Genomic DNA, 23134 nt, shown 5'->3' with positions numbered 1-23134 from the left:
ATCCTACTAAAGAATGAATGGGTCAACCAGGAAATTAAAGAAGAGTTAAAAAAATTCATGGAAACCAATGAAAATGAAAACACAACTGTCCAAAATCTCTAGGATGCAGCAAAGGCGGTCCTAAGAGGAAAGTATATAGCAATACAAGCCTTTCTCAAGAAACAAGAAAGGTCTCAAATACACAACGTAACCCTACACCTAAAGGAGCTAGAGAAAAAACAGCAAATAAAGCCTAAACCCAGCAGGAGAAGAGAAATAATAAAGATCAGAGCAGAAATCAATGAAATAGAAACCAAAAGAACAGTAGAAGAGATCAAAGAAACTAGGAGCTGGTTCTTTGAAAGAATTAACAAGATTGATAAACCCCTGGCCAGACTTAACAAAAAGAAAAGAGAAATGACCCAAATCAACAAAATCATGAATGAAAGAGGAGAGATCACAACCAACACCAAAGAAATACAAACAATTCTAAGAACATATTATGAGCAACCCTATGCCAGCAAATTAGATAATCTGGAAGAAATGGATGCATCCCTAGAGATGTATAAACTACCAAAACTGAACCAGGAAGAAATAGAAAACCTGAACAGACCTATAACCACTAAGGAAATTGAAGCAGTCATCAAAAATCTCCCAACAAACAAAAGCCCAGGGCCAGATGGCTTCCCAGGGGAATTCTATCAGACATTTAAAGAAGAATTAATACCTATTCTCCTGAAACTGTTCCAAAAAATAGAAATGGAAGGAAAACTTCCAAACTCGATTTATGAGGCTACCATTACCTTGATCCCCAAACCAGACAAAGACCCCATCAAAAAGGAGAATTACAGACCAATATCCCTGATATACATGGATGCAAAAATTCTCACCAAAATAGTAGCCAATAGGATCCAATTGTTCATTAAAAGCGTTATTCACCATGACCAAGTGGGATTTAACCCCAGGCTGCAAGATTGGTTCAACACCCGCAAATCAATCAATGTGATACAATACATTAATAATAGAGCAAAAATCATATCATCCTCTCAATAGATGCAAAAAAAGCATATGACAAAGTACAGCATCCTTTCTTGATCAAAACTCTTCAGAGTAGAGGGATAGAGGGTACCTACCTCAATATCATAAAAGCCATTTATGAAAAACCCACAGCGAATATCATTCTCAATGGGGAAAACCTGAGAGTGTTCCCCCTAAGGTCAGGAATATGCCAGGGATGTCCACTATTACCACTACTATTCAACATAGTACTAGAAGTCCTAGCCACGGCAATCAGACAAAAACAAGAAGTAAAAGGCATCCAAATCAGCAAAGAAGAAGTCAAACTCTCTCTTTGCAGATGATATGATACTGTAAGTGGAAAACCCAAAAGACTCCACCCCACAACTGCTAGAACTCATACAGGAATTCAGTCAAGTGGCAGGATATAAAATCAATGCACAGAAATCAGTGGCATTCCTATACACCAACAACAAGACAGAAGAAAGAGAAATTAAAAGAGTCGATCCCATTTACAATTGCACCCCAAACCATAAAATACCTAGGAATAAGTCTAACCAAAGAGGCAAAGAATCTTTACTCAGAAAACTATAAAATACTCATGAAAGAAATTGAGGAAGACACAAAGAAATGGAAAAACGTTCCATGCTCATGGATTGGAAGAACAAATATTGTGAAGATGTCAATGCTACCTAGAGCAATCTATACATTCAATGCAATCCCTATCAAAACACCATTCACTTTTTTCAAAGAAATGGAACAAATAATCCTAAAATTTTATGGAACCAGAAAAGAGTCCGAATAGCCAGAGGATTGTTGAAAAAGAAAAGCAAAGCTGGTGGCATCACAATTCCAGTCTTCTAGCTCTATTACAAAGCTGTCATCACCAAGACAGTATAGTACTGGCACAAAAACAGACACATAGATCATTGGAACCAAATAGGGAGTCCAGAAATGGACCCTCAACTCTATGGTCAACTAATCTTCGACAAAGCAGGAAAGAATGTCCAATGGAAAAAAGACAGTCTCTTCAATAAATGGTGTTGGGAAAATTGGACAGCCACATGCAGAAGAATGAAACTGGATCATTTCCCTACACCACACACAAAAATAGACTCCAAATGGTTGAAAGACCTAAACGTGAGACAGGAGTCCATCAAAATCCTAAAGGAGAACACAGGTAGCATCCTCTTCGACCTCAGCCGCAGCAACTTCTTCCTCGAAACATTGCCAAAGGCAAGGAAGGCAAGGGCAAAAATGAACTACTGGGACTTCATCAAGATAAAAAGCTTTTGCACAGCAAAAGAAACAGTCCACAAAACCAAAAGACAACCGACAGAATGGGAGAAGATATTTGCAAATGACATATCAGATAAAGGGCTAATATCCAAAATCTATAAAGAACTTATCAAACTCAACACCCAAAGAACCAATAATCCAATGAAGAAATGGGCAGAAGACATGAACAGATATTTTCCCCAAGAAGACATCCAAATGGCCAACAGACACATGAAAAAGTGCTCAACATCACTTGGCATCAGGGAAATCCAAATCAAAACCTCAATGAGATACCACCTCACACCAGTCAGAATGGCTAAAATTAACAAGTCAGGAAATGACAGATGTTGGCGGGGATGTGGAGAAAGGGGAACCCTCTACACTGTTGGTGGGAATGCAAGCTGGTGCAGCCACACTGGAAAACAGTATGGAGGTTCCTCAAAAAGTTGAAAATAGAGCTACCCTATGACCCAGCAATTGCACTACTGGGTATTTACCCCAAAGATACAAATATAGTGATCCAAAGGGGTACGTGCACCCCGATGTTTATAGCAGCAATGTCCACAATAGCTAAAGTATGGAAAGAGCCAAGATATCCATCTACAGAAGAATGGATAAAGCAGATGTGGGGTATATATACAATGGAATATTATGCAGCCATCAAAATGAATGTTGCCATTTGCAACGACGTCGATGGAACCGGAGGGTATTATGCTGAGTGAAATAAGTCAGTCAGAGAAAGACATGTATCATATGATCTCACTGATACGGCAAATTCTTAATCTCAGGAAACAAACTGAGAGTTACTGGAGGGATGGAGTGGCTGGGTGATAGACACTGGGGACAGTATGTGCTATGGTGAGCGCTCACTGTGAATTGTCTAAGACTGTTTAATCACAGACCTGTACCTCTGAAACAAATAATACATTTTATGTTTAAAAAAAAAGATGAAGATAGTAGGAAGGGAAAAATGAAGGGGGGGAAATCGGAGGGGGAGATGAACCATGAGAGACTATGGACTCTGAGAAACAAACTAAGGGTTCTAGAGGGGAAGGGGTTGGGAGGATGGGTTAGCCTGGTGATGGGTATTAAAGAGGGCACGTTCTGCATGGAGCACTGGGTGTTATATGCAAACAATGAATCATGAAACACTACATCAAAACCTAATGATGTAATGTATGGTGATTAACATAACATAACACAATAAAATAAAATAAATAATAAAAATAATAAATAAAATAAATAAAATAAAATAAAATAAAAATTTTCCTGAGGACTAGAGAAAAATGAATGTGCATGTCAACTTTTGTAGTTTTTTCCTAAAAAAACAAAAACACTGAACACTGCAGGACACGGATTTTTAGTTGTAATTGTAAATAGGTAAATTATGGGCAATTTCTAAAATTGGAGAATGCAATTCTACTTACAAAAACGAAACAAAACCCACCAAACAACCACAACAAACAACTCTGCAACGGTGAAATCTTCCCATCAGTGCTTAATGAATCCATTTTCCTTTTCCAATAGGCTCACTCGTAACTTCATAACTAGGAGAAGAAGGGCTCTGAGCAATACAATTACCACTAGAGATTATTGTTTACACGCATTACCATGTCTTATACCGCTTTAAGAACCTTACTAATTGAACTCAATTAGGACCATGATTGAGATGGAAACTCATTTCAGAGAGGCCCTATTTCTAATATTGCAAGAATTACTTAGTAGGATTTATATCTGGAGGATATAGCATATTTGTCAGATAAATCTGCATTTACATGCTAATAAAAAGGGTGTCAGCACCTCACTGAAGGCATCATAGGAGCATGAGAAAGCATGGAGGAACACAGGCATGTGTATTGGTATGTACATCTTTTTGTCTTTTTTTTTAAGATTTATTTATTTGACAGAGCGAGAGCGAGAGAGAGAGAGAGAAAGAGAGAGAGAGAGAGCACGCGCACTAGCAGGCGGAACAGCCAGCAGAGGGAAAGAGAGAAGCAGGTTCCAGGAGAAGGGAGCAGGGAGCCCGATGTGGGGCTCAATCCCCAGATCCTGGGATCATGTCCTGAACTGAAGGCAGACACTTAACCGACTGAGCCACCCAGGTGCCACTCTTTTTGTTTTTTTTAAAAATTTTCTTCCTAAGGGTCACGCAGAACCACCCTCAGATCTGGACTAGGGTGGCCCTTGCTGGCCTCCTGCTTCAGATGGCTCCGCGTAGCGCAAGCACAAGGAATGATGCACTAGAGAGCACAAGCATACCTCACTCAGAAGCAAGCACTCGCTGGCACATCCTCTGAACACATTGTGCTCATGACTAACCCCTTTCAGCTTCAGCAAAATTCATCTTCACGTCTCTTACACTCCGTTCTTGTATCAAAAGTCCACCGAGACCAAATACATTGATCTTTTGGTTTGGGCCACGGCCAACGTAGGAGAGAGATGCTGTTTCAGAGTAGGGAGAGGGCTTGAATGGTGGAAATGCTTCACACACAAAAGAAACTAATTACCTCGGGCGCGTGGGTGGCTCAGTTGGTTAAGCGATTGCCTTCGGCTCAGGTCATGATCCTGGAGTCCCGGGATCGAGTCCCACATCGGGCTCCCTGCTCAGTGGGGAGGCTGCTGCTCCTTCTGACCCTCTCCCCTCTCATGCTCTCTCTCAAATAAATAAATAAAATCTTTAAAAAAAATAAAAAATAAAAAGAGACTAATTACCTCATCAAATTTCCCTTTTGTGATAGTATGAGAGCAATAAATTATTGGTTAAAGTATCTTTTTTTTTTTTTTTCTCAGTAATGCTGAGATACTATTTTCTGGCTTCTCATGTTTTAATTCATGACCCTGGAGATAATCATCACAGTTGCATAAATCTTAAAGTTATTAAACTTCCAAATATCTACATCTTAGACATAATTGTGAAACTTGAAAACTCTATTATCAAATAGACATCAAATGCTAAATCCTTAGTTTTATTTTAATTTAAGATTTTATTTATTTGGGAGAGAGAGAGCTCAAATGGAGGGAGGGGAGAGGAAGAGGGAAAAGCAGACTTCCCACTGAGCGGGGAGCCCAATGTGTAGGCAGGGCTCCATACCAGGACCCTGAGATCATGACCTGAGCTGAAGGCAGGCGCTTAACCAACCGAGCGACCCAGGAGCCCCTAAATCCCAAGTTTTATTTTATAAACTTAACATAATTTAAATTCTCAAAACACAAATTTCAATTTCATCTACGTTTAAGGAATTCTGATTTAAGTTGTCATATTTACTACTTATAAATTATCTTTTGAATATCTAAGAAAAATAGTTTATGACAGTGTGTTAATTTTATTTAAAATATATTTTGATTTCATTAATATAAGGTTATCAGCTAAAACTGTTGCTGAATAATTAAAAGCATAATTTTAAATATTTTCACTACCTTTCTATTTAAGACTTTAAATCCTATTTATCAATAGTATACCAATTAGGTGAAAATATTGATTACATAAACATAACCGATTCTACTAGAATGAAGACAATAAAAATAAAGGTTATTAAAATATACAATCATTTATGAATTGTGTATATCTTTATTTCATTACTCATCCAAAGATTGCTGGCTTATGAACAGAACACCAGGCATGCAGAGTAATAAGTAAATTCACTCATCTTTGGCATTTTGCCAACTTTCAGTCACATAAAAGCGAAACCCTTGAACATATCTTTCAATTTTATAATTATGAAGATATATTTGCCAAGGATAGAGAATAGAACAGCTTTTATTTAATGGTCTGTTAGCTTGATATGTAACTTTTAAATATTTGACATATGGTATGTGGGTCTCTCTTTTTACTCTTGCTTCAGGCCCTGCAAATATTAGAAATGAGCTTGGTATCTAAGTCATACGCTAGAGAGTAGGTCTAAGAATGCATGCCTAAAAATGTATAAGCCAGGTCTATAACTAGGTCAAGTGGCCAGGCAATGGGGGGGGCAGGATAGTCTTTTCACAAAATCATTAAATATTAATATGTTATATATTTTAGTTTATGCTAATTTAGATTTTGGCAAATCAGACCAATTCTTACAAGTACATTCTAGAATACACAAGTAGTAGCTGGTTCCATGTTTTAGGAAAAACAAAATCCCAATATTCTGTTCTGGATATGCTATTTACCCCTCCAGACCTACTGTTTACCCTTTGTCCATCTTGCTATATACACAAGGGGGCCATCCCATGTTAAAAGATTATGTTGATGTCTGGCTTCTGGTTGGGTTTGACGATATTGGATGTAACAGTGAAGGGAGGGTGAGGTCCACTTCTCAGTTTGGCATGTTCCTACAGGCTGGCAGCATCTGTCACCAAAACCCACAGCTTCTTTAGGGAGCCCCATTTTATTCCTCTTGATTCAGGATCTGGTCACGGCTCTGTCCCCTTGCCCTTTTATGTTCAGGTAGCATGTGTCTGGATCCCTGGCAGCCTCAGTGTACGGCAGTACCCCTCGTTACTCTTTCTAAACCTCCCACTTTTGCAAATAGCTCCCCTCCTCCATTTTTAAACTCTTCTTTTTCTCCAATCTGCATGTGCCAACTTTCTCCCATTAGCACTGTGCTTACTATTCAGTTCACCCTTGATCAATGTGTTCAACAACTTATATGTGTTTTACAATACTGTAAATGTCTTTTCTCTTCCTTATGATTGATTTTAACATTTTCTTTTTTCTAGCTTATTTTAAGAATACAGTATATAATACATATAGAAAATATGTCTTAATCGATTGTTTACATTATTGGTAAGACTTCCAGTCAACAGTAGGCTATTAGTACTTAAGTTTGGGGGAGAGGAGCAAAAGTTATACTTGGATTTTTCACTGTGCCACAGTTTGGTGCCCCCAGCCCCCAGGCTGTTCAAAGGTCAATTGTATGTTCTATTAGCACATGTGTGACTTTGATCATTATCCTTCAGTTTTTGAGCCACAGTCCCTGTTTCAAGTCATAGATCATAAATATTCTACAGAAATTTTAGAACAAGAGCACAAATACTCTCTTGACCGTATGTTCTTAAACACTGTTCCAGTTAGTTCCCTTCAGGAAGTACCTCCAGCACTGAAAACAGTTAAGGCACTTCAATAATTATTGAATGTCTAATCTATAGTAAAGGACAAGAGATGACCTCTCAGAGCCAACGGTAAAAGTTGCTTCCTTTCCTGAGCTCATTTCTTTCATATATCTGAGTGTCTTTGTTACCTTCTGTACCTGCCTGAACATGGCTGGTTACAGTTATGGGGTCTGGAATGGAAAACTGGTGGAAGGGAGATAAAATTAGAAGGGGATTTTAAATAATCTTTCAAATAACGTAACATCAGAATATTTGTGAAGTCCTCAGTCTTTGAGAGGCTAGAACTTGAATACTGCCTGACTTCCATACCATGAGAGTTTTTAAATGGTCTGCAAGTCATACATCCCCTGGTCTTAATATCACTTCATTATAAATTAAGATGAGGCTAGTTCCTTTAGAGGAAAATTGATCTGGTATCTGCTGCTCTTTCTTCCACTGATTTTTTTCCTGTTGCCTTTTCATTTTTCTTGTTTAATAGCATTTCGTATTTTAATGAGACAATTATATAAATCATATTACATAATTTATATTTTGCTGGGTGATAATCCTGTGCAAACACATTTTCCAATGAAGTTACACATTGTCCCTTATACTTCTTAAAAATATTTTAGTTTTGCCACCACTTTTGTTCCTACAAATTTTTTTTTGTATGCCTAAAAGTGAAAAATAAAGCCTTAGCAAGTCCACATTTTGTATTCCCTAAACCATTAATTTCTCATTTTATATGTTTCTTCCTCCTATATCCCCTACCCTTAAAAAATTTATTTATTTATTTGACATAGAGATCAAGAAAGCACAAGCAGGGAGAGCAGCAGAGGGAGAGGGAGAAGTAGGCTCCCCGCTGAGCAGGGAGCCCAATGTGGGACTCGATCCCAGGACCCTAGGATCATGACCTGAGCCAAAGGCAGACGCTTAACTGACTGAGCCACCCAGGCACCCTTATCCCTTACTTTTTTATTCATATTTTTCTTTCTAGTGTGCTCAGATGGATGCTTAACTTTTATTTTGTGATTAACAGTACAAATGACTTAATGTTATGAATTTTAACCTTGGCTGTAGTCCACACTGTTTTTGTGTTCTAACTGCTGCTAATCACTAGATGATTGCAGCTTTAAGTTTCTCAGTGATCTGAGTTATTTACAAGTATTTTCTAATTTCTAAAAGCTCGGAGAGAAGTTGCAACCTGTTTATTATTAATGTCCAGGTGTATTATATTTATATTTATATTACATTTAATTATATTTAATTAGAGAACACTGGTTACATGTTTGCTTTATAGAATGGATTGACATTTCTTTGGACTTTTAATGTGCTCATTTGATAAAATCCTGATATATGGATATGATAAAATTGATATATGTATAATTGAACTTTTAAGATTATTCAGATATATATACATATATACACTTATACCTGTGTCTGCATATGTGTGCATCATCCATTTATATATTTTATATACTTCATCTGTACCTTGTGGTTATGGAATCAAGGTCCCATTTTCCTGATGGCTATAAACTGCGGGCCACTCCCAGCTTTGAGAAATGACTGCATTGTTATGGCTCCCTTCCCTCCATTGCCAAAGCCATCAACATGGTTGGATGGGTCAAATCAAACCAGGTCAAGTCCTTCCCATGCCACACTGTTCTCTGACCATGAATAGGAAGGTTCTCCACCCTAAGGACTCTTGAAATGAAATTGGACCCACTTGGATAATCCAGGAAAATCTCTTCATCTAAATGTTCATAACTTTATCACATCTGCAAAGTCTTCTTAAGGTACAAACATCTTTGGGGAGCCATTACTCTGTCTACCATAAGTGGATTGGTGTGCACTACACTTGAAGAGTAAAGTGTTGGGTCATGCAGTAACTGATGGACTTAAATATTAGAAAAATATATTTTCAGGACTATGATTTTTTTAACTAGGACTTAATTGTGAGGGTAACAGAACTGCAAGGAGACTAAAATCACAAACATGATAGACCCCTTATGCCAAGATCAGATCCTTGTAAGGAAAAGAGTGGGACTCTGAAACCTGGGATGATGAGTATAGGAATTGGGGAATCATGAACCCCCCTGATTTCCATGAACTCTCCTAAACAGAAAAAGCAGCCCTTCTCCCTTCACAGAAGAAAGCAGCTTCCCCTTGCCAAAGGCAATGCAAGGGTCTCACCTACAGTAGGTACTTTGTTAGATTATGCTTGCCTTCCATGAAGTCTTTTCCCACCTTCATTCATTGCCTCCAATAATTGGAGTTTGGTCTTAGCCTAGCCCAAGGAGGGAAATACAACCCCTGCTCTAGGAGGAAATGCACTGTACAACAGAAGTATCACAGGACTGGAAAACGTGTTCAGATAATGCAGGAGTAATTAAGTGGGATATATCCTGAGGATGTTGGATTGAGACACAGGCAGAATGCAGGGTCAGTTAAGAGAGGGCTTATTAATATAGAAGGATTCTCCTGAGACTTCCAGTTCAAGTCTGGCAAATACATTTGGACACAGTGTGAATTACCTACTAGAATGTCTCCTTGAAGCTGGACATTAGAAGAGTCAAAGGTAAATAAGATGGTAATACCAGTATGGCTGTGGCTGCAGAAGGGTTCAGAAAGCTCAGGGAGGCAGGTGTGTTAAAAAGCACTTGCTAGATGAAGTGAGAGAGCCACTACCAAGTAGGTTCTCTGGGAGAGCAAAAGGACATCCCCTTTCCTGAGGCACTGGAGAATGCATTTGTGAAGGATACCCGGTATCTTTAAGCAGCTTGAGGAGATGGCTTCTTTCCAGAGCTGGAAGTAAGAGATACTAGGGATCTGGCCTCTTCACTGTCAAGGGGGAGACACTCATAGAGGCAAGGTAGATCAATCCATAAAATGGGCAATAAGGGCAGAGAGGCCATCAGGTTACTGGACTCATAGGCATCTATGGTGAAGACTAATAGAGCATAGTGTTCCAGAGTAAGATAGATGGACATCCAACTATATTACTTGCCTTATATAACGAGAAAAAAAATCAAGAACTGATAAAGATCACTATAACATTTCTAGATCCAAGTCAGTTCACAGGCATTGAATTCACTGATTAAAATTTTCCTTTAAGGAAAATTTTAAAGATTTCTTAAAGCATTTTATGTCAGATGCAAGGTTTGAATTGGCCTCAGTAGGAGACTCAAAACCCCATCATAGTCTTTTGTCAGAGTGAAGGCTTATGGGTACCAGGAAAAGAAAATAATCTGTCCTTGGTCCATCTGACAGTGATTTAAATGGGTCAGAAGATTCATCCTGTGGTTTACTTCCCCTGTCGTCAAGTGCATATCTAGGATGGATCTACTTAGGTGCTGATAGACCCCTCATCTTGTAGAATAAGAGCCCTCAAGTGAAGTCCCTGAAACTTCTTCTCCTTCAGCCATGATATTAAGTTGGATGCAGTATTAGTAATACCCCCCCAAGGACTTCAGTGAAATTGGTGATGTCTATTAGATCCCAGTTCAATTCAGTAGTATAACTGAATTAGTATAACCTATGAAAATCAAATAGATAGGATTATAATGGATCAACGTGAATTTAACCAAATGAAAGACTCAATTATAGTTATGGGGTGGGATGAGTTATCTTCACTGGCACAGATGAACACTTGGCATCCAGCTACTACTATAGTAAATGTGAATTTTTAAAAATACCTTGTTGATTCTCTTCTGTGAATAGTGACCTTGGTCATCTTGACATTCTGTAGAACATCATAGTAGCCAATTGTATTGATAATGGCATACCAGCTGAAGCTGGTTAACATGAAGTGGTTAAATGGCCCTAATAAAACACATGCCCCACAAGATAGGAGGTAGATGCACAAATATTTAGGGAACTGCCTCATTAGGCCAATTATCTGAATCATGCCAGAATATTCCCTTTTTCCCTTTCATGTAAATAACAAGTTGTTATACCTTGTACCCCTGCCATTAAAACAAGGTACATATATGCCTAAACATGCAATATATCACAAATATGTACTTATATACCCTTGCACATATATACATACAGTATAAGCAATATTGAAAGACATTAAACTTGTTGGTCCAATGGGAGTATTACCTTTATTTGGCAAATATATTGAATATTCTGTTTCAGATATGGAAACAGGTTTTGGTAGTAGATGTTAAGGATAAAGAAATTAACATATAAATTACTCTGTTCCCTCAAATATTTAATTTATTTAATATAAAGTTACCTAGTTTTTTTATTAAAATGTATTTTAGAATTTGAATGATCAACATCCATCAACTCCTTCAACTTTTCCCACCCATACTCCTGCACTTGCTAGATGCACTTTAAACACAAAAATGGCTCCTTATTTGTAATCATCTTTGTTCTTATGATGAAGTTCTTTGGAAAATGGATCGTCTTATGTATGGAACTATTCCTCTTGCAAATCTAACCCCATTCAGTTAGTCTTTCCAGTGGAACATTGTATTCTGCCCTAAATTTTTATTTTTACATTCTATTAAAAACCATTCAATGAAAGTGTTGGCTAATTGAACTTAAGTTTAAAAAGTAAATAAATAAATAAGAACAACAACAAAATAAATCTTGACTTGTTTTTAAGAGTTACCTAATTTATCTAAATGACCAAAGTTGTCCTTTGATTTTTGATTTTATTTGCTCAAACTATATCCAAACTGGTGAGAATTTTGTCAGAGGTTTTCCAGTCTAGAGAAATTGGTTCCAGAGCTCCTGTTAATGAGGTGCAAACTTTTTATGTACGTAGAGCATTGTTGTTCCGATCTTTATCCTGTTTAAGTCACACTTAGAAAACTCAGCCCCTAATTTCCTCCCTTCAAAAGGGATTGTTGTTGTTGTTTCAATTTTTAGCTAATTTCCTTTATTTATACTGCTTTTGTCATGCGTCGATAATGTTGACCAACTTCAGATATTTACAGATTCGAAACAGCTGCAAACATATAATTAGATCTTATCAACTTTGGCCATATGTTTGTGAACAAAACTCTCTTCCCCTCTGTCACCAAAGAGCTAAAAACACTTAGGAATTTGGCAAGTTTACAAACTTCTGTGTTCTTACTCTTTCTACTAGGATCCTAGATCTTAATGAGCTTCCTAAACCTAATCTCTGTGAAATGAAAGTCTAGGAACTGTCTTTCCAGAACTAGTTACCCAACTACGTAAATGCTGTACGTCCTTAGTAAGCACCCTAATACTACTGTATTCGTGATAGTGAGGCTGGTCTGATAATTTATAAGAAGATCACCCACAGACATCCATGACTTGCTTCACAGGAAAGGGGTCTCCTTTCTGAACACAAAATGAATATACCAGAGAGTCCTCCTTTCCATTCTTGTCTATATTATTAGGCTTTTAAAATTTAGCTTTTGATGCTCTTCAGTTAGAGCATCATAGGTCACTTTCCCTTTAATGTTGTGAATGCATAGAGCATATTTTAGGAGAACAGCTTATTATAAGACTTAGCTACTTAATAAATTCCGTTTCATTAGGGACACTGCCATTTTCCTACCTACACCTCCTACTAAGAGATAGCAACTCTGATTTTAATCAGGTCGTTTCTGCTGGGCAAGTTTGTACTAACTGCTGTGAATCATTACTTTGTTCAGATTTTTTTTTCCTTTTTTCCTGCCTAACAATCATCCCTTTTGCAAAACTGAGTCAGTTATGAGTTACATTTGGAAGCAGGGTAGAGATGCTTGAGCCCTGGTTTTTCTAACTCTATAAAATCTGTAGCAGATGAAACCACAGAAGTAATAGAAATCAAGTGAAAGATTACATAAAGAAGTACGGGGAAGCAATTTCAGAAACAAAGAGTTCAATCTAAATTGAAATTAAAAACTTTCCAGGTCAAAATTCTGCAATAAAACAACGCAGAATCAATGCATTGGATTGTGTCAGTTGAAATTGCTCTTGTCAATAAAAAAAAAAAAAAAATGGCATGTGATTTTTGACCTGCATAATAAATCTTGCAGGAAGATGACAGATGTTAAAGTTAATAAAATGTTTGTTGCGAGGAACTAAAAAAGAAATGGATGAAAAGCATGGAGAAGTACTTTAGCAAAGCTTATCTATAGAATTCAGGAATAATGTTTGTATCAAACTTCCTGCCTGATTCTAGACAGATCAGAGCCATGGCTATTGAAGAGCGTTAATAAGTGTTTGTAGTTAAACGCAACCCTCATATTACTAGTCAGTAGAGATATCAAGGAGGTAAACAAAAATCTTATAGCTCATTTTACCTTTAAGAATGAATAAATTCATATTGTCTTTCTTCCTGGGGGTGTGGGTGGGACGGAGGATGGGGAGCAGAGCAGAGACACTAGGTGGAGGCATACAAAGCTGAATTTAGCTTATATTTTAATTCACTTGTGTGGGTGCTCTTCTTCCGAGAAGACAGAATCCAAACATCTCCTGGGAAAATTTTAACCATAATGAAAGCAAAGCAAGTTCTAGAACCACCAGAACAATTAAGCACCTCCATTGCTCATTTTCAAATCAAATACCCTAATGTAAAAAGGTTGATCTAACAGTTTTCTTTTTATGCCCGTTTCTCTTTTCCATCATGATCCCTACCTAAATCAGCTGTTTTTGATTCGATCCTTCACTTCCTTCAGGACTTAACTGATAAAGAGTTCTTTAAGGAAACACTCAAAGTTTGACATGCATCTCTTGACATTTTCTTTACAAATAATATAATGACATTTCTCAATTCTTCTTAAGCCATTTCAGTACTTGTGACAGAAAACTCTTGGCAAATTCAGAATAGACTACAGTTTAAAGGCAAATAGCAAACTTAAAAAAAAAAAAGTCTGTAGCAAAGGAGAGTCCAATGCTGATGTTCTTATACAAAAAGGTTGCATGCCTTAAGTTGCCTATGATGAAGGACAGAATATGCATGTGTTGGAGATGGCTGTTCTCAGAAATATCTGGTTCCCCTCCCTCTATGCTCTTGCATCTGGATGGAGACATTCAACTGGCTCTGACCAGTGAATTGTAAGAGAAAGAGAAGCATGTTTGTTGCAGGCTGAGGCAGTGAAAATCCACATGGGACCTATTCTGCTGACATACCAACCTAGGAAGACGGGGTTCCAAATATCACATAAAAGCAAGCTAGTAAGATTTGCAAGCTGGGAACAGCATGTCCTGTGCCCCTCTTTGAAAGAAGTGCCCAAGAGAGCTATTGGATCCAAAATGGCTTTACACTGATATTTTGGGGTTAATACATTATCACGGCTGTGACCCAATCCTTCATGACTTATTCAAAACACAAATATAAAATTATAATTAAATTCAGAAATATAATTAGTAAAGTTATTCAACATGATCTGTTAAAAATAAATGTGCAAATGAATAAGCCATTTTAATTATTTAATACCTTTTTGAAAAAACTATAATACCCCTATCTAAGTAGGTATAGTAAAACAGATACTCATATATTGCTGCCAAAAATATAAAGGAAATATTTTTGGAATTCTTTATTAAAAGCATTCATAGTTTTGATCTAGTATGTAAATGCTTGGTAATTAAGACAAAAAAAAATCAAAAGCTAGAGCTACAACTTTGTACAAACTTTATTTCATGTTGTAGTCAAAAAAGAAAACTGTCTTAAATGTGAGGTAATAAAGGGTTTAAATAAACAATAAGTCAATTGTGATTAATATTAATCAACCATTTAAATGGTGTTTCTTAAAGTCCTAGAAGAAAAAATTAACTTATAATTCCTCATTTCTTTCTAAGTAACAGTAAGTGAAGAGTTGCATTCTGGAAAAGTGTATTTACAGTAAAACTAATCAAATCACTTTGAACAGGAAAGAAGAGAGAGAAATAGGGACAGGAACTAGGAAGAGGGTGGTGGATAACCTGAGCATTGCCTTGGTTGGGGAGTGGTGAAGGGAGAAAAGAAATTCTGAATGGCAAAGAGAAGACTGAGAACACTAATGTGGGAGAAGATTTGAAGCATTTAAAATGGGTAGTACAATGGAAGTCCTTGCCTCCACCTGTCAAGTCAAATGTTAAATTCTACCTTGTTTGCTTTTATGTAATTGGATTATTTGAGGCGGGGGGGGGGGGCGGCGCGTGGAGAGAGAGATGCTGAAGCTTATGTCAGGTGGTACAGATGTGAAGGGAGACAGCATGCAGAGAATCTGATTAGTGCAATAGAATATAAAATTGAAAAAGGTCAGCACAAACTACATAAAACTGAGTAACACCATAAAGACAAAGAGTCACTACTTGTATACCAAAGACTGGAATGAGATATACCATCCAAAATGTAAATATCTCCCAATCTCCTCTTGGAGAACTAAATTGTTTCAGTGGGGACGTCATGAGTAGGGCTGGGATTCATCTACTGTATGTAATCCTACCAAAAGAAATATAAACCCAGATGATCTGGGAAAGTAGACAAACAAAAATCTGCAAAGAAAGCTAAGAATTGAGAATCAAAAACCCTGATTCTCTAGCCAAATCCAAAGAGCAACTGGAATCACTCAAAGCGGGTTAGAAACTGGCCTGGACCCACACCTGCTCAGCTAGGGCAGCTCGCACTCAGGCAAGGACCTTCTGGAGTGACTGTTTCGAATGCCAGCAGGTGCCCCACTGGATGAAAGATACAAGGGCTATATATGTTACTTATATTGGTGAGGGGCTATGGGTTTGTTTTCCTTGGTCTCTACTTTTTGATGTTTTTGGAGTATTCTCTAGTATAAAATACAGCATGTTATAATGGACTGTAATTCCAATATTCAGGGCTGGATCAGCAGGGATAAGAAGAATAAAGAAAACAACAAATTTCAGGAGAGAACACTGAACGCATAAGAATAAAAATATGTTCACCTTCCCCACTCTCCCCCACTTAAGAACTTGTTCCTTAAATATTCCAGCTTGAAATCCAAGATGATCCTATTTAACCTTTGCCTTGAAAAGGTTTATAGCCCTCTTATTTTCAAAAGCAATCAAAAGCAATTTTAAATGACAGGCAATAAAACATATTTAAAGCAGGGCACTTAAAATAAACAGTCTTTGGTTGAGCTCAGAAACCATTAACAAATGGAAGAGTATAAAGTTTTGTGTGTCTTCCCAGGTCACCCCAAATCTCCTTTCTCTCTGTTTATTTCCCTTTTTCATGAGAGGTGACCCCTCGTGGATGGTGCTTTATTTCATGACCTGGCCATAACTGAATGGACCACAGGCAACTTCTTGATCCAAACTGGGTCAGTCCATTTCTCTCTGCATAGAATTTGGAGTCGGGACTGAGAGAATGTCCACTAGCTAGAATTATCTCAAGTAGAGAGCAAGAAGAAGAGAAAAGCCAATGGGGGTGGACAGGGTAGGGGGTGGAAAGAGAAAGAAGCTGGCTCAGGAGAAGCAGCAGATTCCAGAAACAGAACCTTGAGACATTTCTAGTATACGTCCTTTGCTGAGACCCAACACTACCACTAATTCTGAGTTATTTGATAAACCCTTTTATCTATTCTTGCTCAAGATGATTCAAGTTGTTTTATGTGAATTGCTGCCACAGATTCCTAAATCATGAACAGAGAATTATATAAGAAACTAACATTGACCCTTGAACAACACAGCTATGAACTGAATAGGTCCACTTAGATGTGGAATATATATATATTTTTGATAAATACAGCACAGTGCTGTAGGTGTATTTTCTCTTCCTAATGATTTTCTTAATAACATTTGCTTTTCTCCAGCTTGCCTTATTGTAAGAATTCAGTATATAATACACAGAACACACAAAATATGTGTTAATTGATTGTTTATGTTAACAGTAAGCCATCCAGTCAATAGTAGGCTGCAAGGAGTTAAGTTTTGGGGGAGTCAAAAAGTCATACACAGACTTCTGATGGTCAGCACCCCTAAGCCCTGCATTGTTCAACAGTCAGTTGTAGAGAGTAATGATTCTAAACTGATACTGACTTAACTAGCAGCCTTTATGCAAGAGAGAAAAATAGGCCCAATAGTACTTCTTACCTCATACAAGGTAACATGCAAATTAAACTTAATAAGTACTGAGACAAACCAAAATTCAATAAATATTAAATCATAGAATTTGTGGTTTGTGATCCCTGGATTTATTAGTTAATACAAGAAATTTGCAATGCCGATTTTCATTAATGACATACTGGGCTTAAAAAGTCATTTAAATAAATGCACAACAAACCAAAAAACCTTCAGTGATACTCAGTGGGTATTTTTAGAGCTTGTTTCTGTCTCATATAGGATTTATAGCTATTGCTTTGTTTATAACAGTGAGCATCCAAACTGTAATTTTCCTAAAGCACTAAACATTTTCAAAAATCAAAACCAGATTTAATTATGTTTATTATACTGGAATTATGGAGGTAAGATCATTTGTAAATAATTTAAAATATCTGACAGGAAGGAAGCAGAATTATTTCTTCTTAATTCTTGTTAAGTAGAAAGTTCCATTTCCTTGCAGTTATTTCACAACTGCAAGTCTGTAACTCTTACTCTCCTTATCTGTTTTGCCCTTCCCCACCCCCACCACCCCTCTGGTGACTACCAGTTTGTTCTATTTGGTCTGGGGGGTTTTGCTGAATTAACACATATTGTGTGCTATATTTATTATATACTGTATCCTTACAATAAGGCTAGCTGGCGGAGTGAAAATGGTAAGAAAATCACAAGAAAATACATTCACAATACTGTCTGTATGGAAAAAAAAAATCAGCATATAAGTGGACTGCACTGTTCAAACCCGTGTTGCTAAAGGGTCCACTGTCCTCAAGTTTGAATTAAATCTGGTAACATTCCTATTTCCTTTTCAATTTTCCTTTGGTTCCATTCGGCAGAGAAAATAAGATGTTTCAGGAGAAGTAGATAATTTAAGAGGACATTTTTAGAGAGAACAAAAAGATGTGATAATGACACTCAAGTAAGATTTTAATCCTGGGATAATTCAAATACTTCTTTTTGGAAATTGCATACTTTGCAACACATAATGTTTCAACTCAGAGAGGGCCTCGCTTCAGAAGTACTTGGCACTTGAGCACCTTTTAGCTTATTCCTTCTAATGAATTAATACATTTTCTGATTTACACGGGGAGTTGGAAACTCTTCATTTGTCTTATAAACTTAGCCTCTTGTTCCTTTATCATTCTTTCAGGTCACCATTTGCTGGCCCCGGTCCTTTAATTTCCTATTTTGTTTTAAAGAGTTATTCCCTCCCTTAGTATAAAGTCCTCTACAAATCTGTGTACTTGGTATACAACTTCCTGGATTCAACTCTTTGCTCCTAACAATGTGGTTAATTTGGGATAGATTTTTTAACTTGCCTCAGTTTATTCAAGTGGAAAATTGGGGAGACTAATTAAACTTTTTCATGACCTGTTAGGAGAGTAAAAGGAGACACTACAATATGTAACAATGTTCAGGGAAAGAGGGTACATAAATATCAAACTGCATTTGCTCCAGGAGTTTAGCTATTATCATGAACACACTATTATCAGGAATAGCTAATATTATCCATTATTAACATGGTATGAATCAATTGGGGGTCTAAGGCTGAAAATATGGGGAAATTGAGGAAAGTTTAAAGGGGGAGTATTAAGAGAGATATAGGAGGTTAAGGGAAACTCAGAGGGATGGTGAAGCACAGTGGGGCTAACTATGGCATAAACTTGTTATAAAACTAGGCTTAGGGCGCCTGGGTGGCTCAGATGGTTAAGCGTCTGCCTTCGGCTCAGGTCATGGTCCCAGGGTCCTGGGATCGAGTCCCGCATCGGGCTCCCTGCTCCTTGGGAGCCTGCTTCTCCCTCTGCTTCTCTCTTTCTCTGCTCCTCTGTCTCTCATGAATAAATAACTAAAATCTTAAAAAAAAAAAAAAAAAAAAACTAGGCTTAAACAAGCAAGATAAGGGAGTGGTAGCAGAAAATCAGAAAAGACAGGAAATAGGGTGGAACTGACAAGAGTTATGGCCTTTGGAAGAGGAAATGGGCAAGAGCCTCACCACAGCTTGGCAGAGAGATGATCAAGTGAAGTAGTAGCAGACCTCTCTGAGCACAGGCTGATGCTCCCATGGGCTGAACCCAACTGGACATCAGACTCTCAAGGACACAAAGTCATCCTCTGGAAGCACCAAGCATGGTGAGCCCTGGATCTTAGGTGTCAAAGGAAGCCATCTGCCCTCCACTTGATTTGCCCTTCAATATCCACCCCTCATCATCTTCCTAAAGAAAGACAAGTGGTGCCAACAAAGGGAACCCATGAGACCCCTTCAGCATTATCATGAGCAATGGTCGTTTGGATATAATGCCACTGAAAACCTCAAACTTTATTCACCACCAGTTTCGTTCACCTGAAGTACCAGGGATAAAAGAGAAAAACAACAAATATAAAACATGGCTACAGTTCTCACCTCTACAGCTGGTTGTGGGGTTACATGGACAATTCCATCAAGCATTCCCAGCAACTCAACTTCTCCAAATTCAGCCTGGAATTTTCTCATTTCATTCTGCCATCAAAAGTATTCGTCTGGGTACCTGACTGGCTTGGTAGGTAGAATATGCAACTCTTGATCTCAGAGTCGTGAGTTCAAGCCCCAGGTTGGACCTAGAGCTTAAATAAAAAGATAAAACCGGTAAAGTGAATCTTTTTTAAAAAAGTATTTGTCATACTTTTTGTCATGTAATATGATCAATTTATGATAAGGGAGTTTTATAATTATTGTACAAAGGTTAAATCCTTAGACTCACTAGATCTATTCATACATACTAACTATGCACATATAGGATGACTCCTACCTCAAGAGTCACTGCATTAACCAGAAGAAATAAGTTTTTGAGGTGGTGATTTTTAGTGCTGTGCAAGTCCAGAAGTTATTTCAGGACAAAAATTGTTTCTGATGCTTCCCAAATTAGACCTTAGGCAGCCAACTGTGCTTTCTGTTTAAAAGGAGCTGTTGAGAAACTCTCAAAGATATACCAGCTTCTAATTTTATATTAGAAAGGTAACATATTTGGTGTTATCTTTGTAATTAAGTCACCATCATCTATCTCCACTATCAACTCACGAATGCTCTGTAACAGAGGTTGCAAACTCCTTAAAGGTATGTTTTTCTGTTGGGTTCAAAGCTATAACTCCCATCTTTTACAGTGCCCAGCACACAAGAGGCCCTCAGTAAATATTTGTTGAAAAATAGAGACAGGATAAGTGAACAAAAATGACAAAAGAAAACAAAAATACATAATGGGAAGTGACCACAATGGCATTCAAATTTCACACTGACTCAAAGTGTGGAAACACGAATATTTTTATTTGTGAACCAAACAAAATGCATCCATGCATCATATCTGTCATTTATGGAAATGTGACTACAGCAGTGTGACCAATACCCTCATGTGGAACAACCATTGGGCAAGCTACATGACAATTGAAGCCTCAATTTTCTCAAGTGTAAATTGAGAAGATATAGTGCCTACATTGCAGGGTTGTTGATGGGGTTAAATAAGATCTAACTCCTAGCAATTCTTGTTCAATGATGGTAAGAACACTGAAACTACTATTACTGATAATAGCTAATATTTATTGGCTATTTGCTATGTTCTAGTCACTGCTCTGGTATTGTACATATGTCAACCTAAACTGAACAGTTTGTGGTCCCAGGTTAAGAACTTGGACTCCTTCCTACTGTACTCAACAAATAAAAATAGTTGTCTGGACTAGAACTTCTTCCTCCATATCCTTCTAGGTGACATTCACATCTCATAAGGACCTCTCTAGCTGGGGGATGGGGGAGCTGTTCATGGATTTTTTTTCCTGAAAATTCTCTTGATTTGGAAAATACATTTAATCGATTATCATTTGTGGCAGCAACTTCAGAAAATTCCTTGACCTCCTCTGGCCTTCCAGCCAACCACAAAATCTTCAAGCATAACAGAAAGAAAGAGAAAGGGAAAGAAATGGGGGGCGGGGGAGGGAGATGGGGGGTTGGAATCAGGTTTTCTGCTTAAGTAGTATCTCCACAGAGAGTCTCGCAAGCTGGTAGGAGGCTTCCTCTTCATCTATCTGGGGCTGACTCCTGAGCCAGCTGGGTTCCCTCATTCTAGACTATGTTATGGAGCTTTAGGTCTGACACCATGATTGCTTTTTGTTTTTCTGACGAGGATACATAAATATTGGGGGATTTTTTATGTGAGACAATTAGGAGCCTAGAACACCATTAGCTGGACAGAGGAGCAAGGCCCTTTCCTGGCAGAAATGTAGGCTGCAGAAGATGTTTATTGCCAGCCTCTGACTAATGAGATGCTTCAGGCAGCTTTGCTCTGCAATTGAGATGGAGTGCACACGCAGCCCAATTAGAAGCAAATGACTGCAGTCTTCAGTGGAAGTGATGAACTGGAATTCCAAGACGTAAACAGAAATGGAAGATGGATTCTAATGTTTTTGAAAGGAATTTTCATCATGGTCTTAACAATTTTCAAAGCAAAAGTGTCAATAAAAGTGCTATTTGCTGCAGAAATTTTCAATCTATTTATGGCAAAAATAATTAAAATATCCAATTATCTCGAGTTTCAGAAGTTTCCAGTTCTGCTCCTAAAACTGCATCATAGGAATAATTTGTAATCTATGTGGATTTTATACATTAATTTTAGGATCAATGAGAAGTCAAGAAACCCAACCACAGGTTCTTAGCCATAGGTGATAGAAGACTAAAACCTCCCACAAAACTGTTGTGAGGATTCAGTGAGACAATGCAAACACTTACCAAATATTTATTGAGCATGCTCTGTGTCAGAGCCTGTTTTAAGCACTTGGGATAGATCTGTGAACAAATGTGGTCCCTGTTCGTGAGGGACTTACATTTCTGGTGAGGGCTGGAAGGTAATTACAAAACAAATAGGTAAGTAAACAATTTAGCATGGTAGAGGGTGGTAAGTAAAGATTGAGCAGGATAAAAGGTAATGGGAAATGTCTGAGGTAGTTTGAAGAGGGTGAGTTTGGGTTTTAATAGCCACAGAACTTTTTGAAAAGGTGACAGTTGATCCAAACAGAGTTAGTAAGGTCAGAGAATTAGCAAGGAAGATATCTGGGGGAAGAGCATTCCGGGTGAAGAAAACAACCAGTACTTGGGATCTAAGTTCCAAACAAGCTCTGGTTGTTTCCGGAACAGCATGGAGGCCAAGGTATTTGGAAGCAAGGGAGAAAGAAGCAGGAGACAGAGTCAAAGAATGAACAGAGAGTCAGATCCTGCAGACTTCAAAGGCCATTGAAAGGACTTTTATTTTACTCTGGGTGAAAGAGGAAACAATCACACGGTTTTAGCAGAGCAAAGGCATGATCTGAGTCAAGATTTTAAAATGATCCTTCTGGTTATTATGTTGAGAAGAGACAGGACAGGCTGGGGAGAAGCCGGCGACATGGTGAAAACTAGCATATTAACTCAAATAAGAGATGATGGAGTCCAGTCCAAGGTGGTGATATACAGACAGAACCGAAACTAAAGAGCCTGGCCTGAAATTCACACTCCAGAAGTGTCAGCTCTTACTATCTTTTTAAGGAAGTGGGTGATAAGATGACATCTCCCACTACTTGTCTTTCCCAGAAAGGCCGGTACAGTTTGTGAATAATATAGACATTTATTTACTGGATTGCAAAATTCCTCTTCCCCTCTGAGATTTAGTTCAGTTCAATCCTGAATCTAATCAAAGTAAATGGTGTTTAAATTTTCCCCCCTCTAACAACTTTATGATCACTAGTCTTTATGACTCCGTCATAAATCTGC

General features: G+C 37.8%; 1 long non-coding RNA gene across 4 annotated transcripts in view; it reads right to left on the bottom strand.

The window, feature by feature from the left end:
- Window positions 1–23134, bottom strand: part of LOC113907881 — a 203667-nt gene that overhangs the window by 125770 nt on the left and 54763 nt on the right. For all 4 annotated transcript variants that reach the window (XR_003515301.2, XR_003515305.2, XR_003515303.2 and 1 more), the window contains exon 3: window positions 19769–19968. This is a non-coding gene — a long non-coding RNA (uncharacterized LOC113907881). The remainder of the gene's footprint in view (window positions 1–19768; window positions 19969–23134) is intronic.

Source organism: Zalophus californianus, chromosome 16, assembly GCF_009762305.2.
Source record: "Zalophus californianus isolate mZalCal1 chromosome 16, mZalCal1.pri.v2, whole genome shotgun sequence".
NCBI classification, from domain to species: Eukaryota; Metazoa; Chordata; class Mammalia; order Carnivora; family Otariidae; genus Zalophus; species Zalophus californianus.
The sequence above is the reverse complement of the archived record's forward strand: the minus strand, read 5'-3'. Positions and strand labels throughout refer to the sequence as shown.